We start from the raw sequence: 5258 nt of genomic DNA on the forward strand, positions 1-5258 counted from the left end.
CCAGCATGACCCAAGAAATTAAACATTTTGTGGCTGCGGTGAAGCATGTGTAATGCTAATCTACCTAAGCAGCAAAAGGAAACGCTGCAGCCACATGACATACCAACACATCCTTGGTCTAAAGTGGGAATGGATCTGTTCACCGTAAAGAACGTTAATTTTCTGATTATAGTGGACCACTATTCAGATTTTTGTGAGGTGGAGAAAGTGATTGGCACAACAGCCGGTTGCATCATCGACTGTTGTAAGCAGCAGTTTAGCAGAAATGGCATACCTGACAGTGGTGTGGTTACGGATAATGGGCCACAGTTCACGAGTCAAGACTTTGCTTAATTTGCAAAAGCCTGGGAATTCCATCATGTGACCTCTTCACCATACCACAGTCAGAGTAATGGTAAGGCGGAGTCAGCAGTGACACTCATCACAAAGGCAATCCAGGAAGGCACAGATGTTTGGCAAGCTCTTTTGGCATGGAGAAATACGCCCACCTGGAGTCTTGGCACATGCACAGGGCACATCAGCGCAAGGTCATATGAAGTGGAAGTAAAGGGCCGAAAGTGTCGAAGGAACCGGAAGGACATACGCCCAGTTCATGAGAGTGTAGGGCCCAGGAGGGACACATGGGAAGACTGGGAATATCTCCTGGATGGTGTGTGCAGGACACATAATGAGAAGACGGGGAAGACCCCACCAGGGCAGTTATCTCTGCCGACCGTGCCTCCACAATTTCAGTTTCAGGAGGCTGTGGAGTGGAGAGGCCCTCAGGCTCCCAGAGGTGCCTAACATCCCAGGAGTGCCAGGAGAGAATTTGAGGCTCCCAGAGGTGCCCAACATCCCAGAGGTGCCCAATATGCTACCAGTGCGACACACTAGGACAAGGCCAACATAAGACCGCCCCTGCGGTATGGGGACTATGTTCCATAAGAGATGGACAATTCTTTTTTGATCTTATAAAAAAGAAAGAAAAAAGGGTGTTGATAATGTAAATAGTTATTTTGGGGTGGCAGGTAGCCTAGTGGTTAGAGCGTTGGACTTGTGACCGAAAGGTTTCAAGATCGAATCCCCGAGCTAAAAAGGTAAAAATCTGTCGTTTGGCCCCTGAACAAGGCAGTTAACCCACTGTTCCTAGGCCGTCATTGAAAATAAGAATTTGTTCTTCACTGACTTGCCTAGTTAAATGATGGTAAAAAAAAGTGCTCGGGCTAATTCTATATGAAAAGGAAGTTAATGAGCATAATGCCAACCCAGAGATGGTGCTAATGGGGCACCTATGTAGGATATATAAACTCATTATGAGTGTCTGATTAGGATGTTGTGACCTGTAATATGTTATACCTGAGTAAAGGATTATACCAAACTCTCCGACATGAGTTATTCACATACACATAAAAACAATGCTGAAACAGAAAAGGACCTTCCCCAAACTGTTTCCACAAAGTTGGAAGCACAGAATTGTCTAGAATGTAATTGTATGCTGTAGCGTTAAGATTTCTCTCCACTTGAACTAAGGGGCCTAGCCCGAACCATGAAAAACAGCCCCAGACTATTATTCCTCCTCCACCAAACTTTACAGTTGGCACTATGCATTCGGGCAGGTAGCGTTCTCCTGGCATTCGGCAAGAGTCCAACGGCGGCGAGCTTTACACCACTCCAGCCGACGCTTGGCATTGCCCATGGTGATCTTAGGTTTGTGTGCGGCTGCTCAGCCAAGGAAGCCCATTTCATGAAGCTCCCGATGAACAGTTCTTGTACTGACGTTGGTTCCAGAGGCAATTTGGTGGTGAGTGTTGCAACCGAGGACAGGCGATTTTTACTTGCTACACGCTTTCAGCACTCGGTGGTCCCGTTCTGTGAGTGTGGCCTACCACTGCTGACATATTACTTCCATTTGTGTTATCAGATAAGTGTAGATGTGGGAGACAACCCAAGGATTTGGACTATTGAAACACACCCAAAGCTGTCTGATGACCCTATTTCACCCGTGTCAGGGTCCCTCTGAAACATTCATAGTGGCTCCCCAACTGCAGTCTGACTGAGCGGTGGGTGTGGGGCCGCTTTAAGGCACTGTCACTGATGGATTGCCTCACTCACTCCCTGTCGCTCTAGGATGCATCACTGGACAAGTAAGGGGACCAGAACTGAACTGGTAAAATCAATCGTTATTTCGTTCGATTTCATTGATTGCACTCAAATATACAAAACATACACAATGGTAAATGCCCTTGGGTTGGCCTGCATTTGTGACCGACTGGGATTTGAACTCAGGTCTACTGAGTCTCACAAGAGTGTTAGCTCTACTCGGTCTCACTGAGCTAAATCCAAAACGTTAGCTTTTAGGGAGCCTTCCAAGTCTCAGGCAAGGTTACTCATTACGGGAGCTTGGTTTCAAACCAACCTCGTATATATTCGTAACCCTTGCTCACATCAGGTAGTACCTTTTTTTTTGCGTCCATTCTGTGAGCTTGATAACACTGGGTTTTGTACACATTAACTGACAGCCCAGAGATAGAAGTATGCGTTCATTGATACAACAAGAGCACTCGCACTGTGAATGTCTTTGTTGGATTTGCAGCACAAAAGGCTGTGTAGCCTGCACATTTGCAACACACGACTTGCCTTGCCAAGTTTTAGTTTATATTACGCCCTTCATAGACATGTCAGACTGCAGTTGGGTTTCATATGCTAATGCACAGATTGTTTTTATGATCCCTGTGTAATTAGAGTTTATCATCGATGAATATGTAATTGCAGCCGGGCGCTCCGTGCGGCACGTCGCACCAGCCACAAACAATTTCCCTCTTTGTCGCTACACACTTGTCATTGTAAATAAGAATTTGTTCTTAACTGACTTGCCTAGTTAAATAAAGGTTAAATAACAAATTAAAAACACACTTGCTGAGCGGATGGGCCCTCACCGCAGGTTGAGTGAAGCACAGCTCATGCTTAATTCATCAATTCAAACATAATATGTGCATATTCCTCTCTCCGAGGGAGTGTAAGCTGAACCTCATGGGTTTGTTTGGAGTGTTCGGATATCGGGAGAGTGATGTCAAGGGCGCCCACTCAGTGTTTTTCCCCAACAGATTAAAAAGCTGCAGATGTGTTGGCCAGTTGTCACAAGAATTTTCAATCCCAATGATGATAACAATGACTACAGCTTTGACCAATTCCCCCTAGGTTGTAAAGCTTGGGTTAATAAGAATTAAGCAAAGTCCCAGATTTCTGCAAAAGGTTGGTTCTTTATTCAGAGAACGTTCTGAAGTCAAGAATGCAAAGACAGTCATTTTATTACTCCCACCTACACACACACACACACACACACACACACACACACACACACACACACACACACACACACACACACACACACACACACACACACACACACACACACACACACACACACACACACACACATCCCTTTTCTACCAGCCTTGGCAGTTTCTCGCCGTTCCTTTCCTCCCTGGAGTAAAGAGGCCTTGGAAGGGCCCTCTTTCCTGTTGTCAACATTTTCAGAGTTATAACCAGGTCATGTGTAGTCTACCAGCCTCTGTTTTCTCAACCATATATTTTTCCCTCTTAACTTGTCCCACATTACTACATAGTAACACAATGATCTAGTCACACATATTATGGAATGATGACTCTTAACACATTTCATACATTTATATGATTTCAGGGTGGAATCCTTTAGTCATTACTTTAAACATTTAAATTCCTTTATCACCAGTCCAAAAACACCCCTTTGCAAGGGCTGAAGACACTGTGTGTCCTCCTTCTCCAAGTGTTCTTTTCAGCCAACTTCTTCAAATGCCATGTTTTGCCACATTCTTTCAACACTCCCTTAATTAGGGGAACTGCAAGGGGAGTGGCTTTGTGTTCTGTAACACTTTTCTTGGAGTAACACTTTCATTTAGGATTCACAGGCTTATTTTTTGTTTCCCTAAATTATCCTTTAGAAATATGCAGTGATATGACTGTAAACAGCTGCAGGGGTGTGTCATGACGTTGGCCTGTGGGTAGGTTTATGACAGTCATAAATACCTCTTTCCCCCTTTTTCTCTCTCCCTACTATAACTGATGTGACATAAGGAAACCCATGGGTTAACATAGAGATTCTGGGTAACATCAGAAGTTGGGGGAAATGAGCTATATTCTGGTAATCCGACCAACTGAACATATGCGGTGGTACTTAAGGTATATTATGTCAGTTATGTTGCCCTCTGACACATTCTCATCAATGATAGAATGACATAAACTCTGACGTTTAGACTTTCCAAAGTAGAGGTATCGGATTCACATGGAATTGTTGTTTAATTCAAATGTTTGAATATGACATTATTTGTGAAGAGGTGAAATGTAATTTTAGCTTCCAAATGAGAGATCTGGACTTTCATAAGTGTTCCTCTGCTCACAGTGGCCCGCCCCTGTGAAGAGGCATGGGTTATAAACTTTCCAGACACACCCCTCTCCCTCCACTATAAAAGCCATTGACAAGAATATAACTTTCTGTTCCGGGTACGCTAGGATGACGATCCGGTGTCAGAATGGTTCAGATAATAACTACAGAACTAAGCCAACATCAGCATGGACTTTGATTGTGAATGGTATGAACTTTGAACTCGTATTCACTACAGAAGTGATATCTCCTAGCCGTTGAGTTAGCAACAGCTAAACGCAGGTTAGGACGGACGATACGGTCTTCCATTTACTACACACAACGCTCCTCCAACGTATCCAGTAAGGCACCAGAGACATTCTTCAAAGGACAGAGGACTCGGGTTGGCGACACGGTCCATCTACCACCAACCTACTGAAGCGCAGCTCAGAGTAAATATTTATTGCATTTTCCTTTTCGAATGGGCGGTAATTTAGAATGCATAAGATACTGTATTTACGATAGCACAGCTCGCCTATGTTCCAGTCTCCCGCTCTTTCACTAGGACTCAGCCCCTTCCCTTTGTGTAACAAGCTGTCATATCTATTCCGCCCGCTAGGGACGTTTTTCTGTGACGTAATTTGTGATCAAGTTATGATTTCATTGTGTATGTGTGATTCTGTGTGATTAGTTAGGTATTTAGTAAATAAATAATTAAACCCAATTTTGTATTGCTGATTCAACTTGTTAGCCAGGATTCTTGCAGATAATCAAGGATTTACAACTTTCAGATGAGACTGAATAAAATTACGATTAATGTGACTGTTATGGATGTAAAATCTTACTAAATCTTTAAGAGTTTATTCGGAAGATAACAGCT

This window comes from Salvelinus fontinalis, chromosome 19, assembly GCF_029448725.1.
Source record: "Salvelinus fontinalis isolate EN_2023a chromosome 19, ASM2944872v1, whole genome shotgun sequence".
Classification (NCBI taxonomy): Eukaryota; Metazoa; Chordata; class Actinopteri; order Salmoniformes; family Salmonidae; genus Salvelinus; species Salvelinus fontinalis.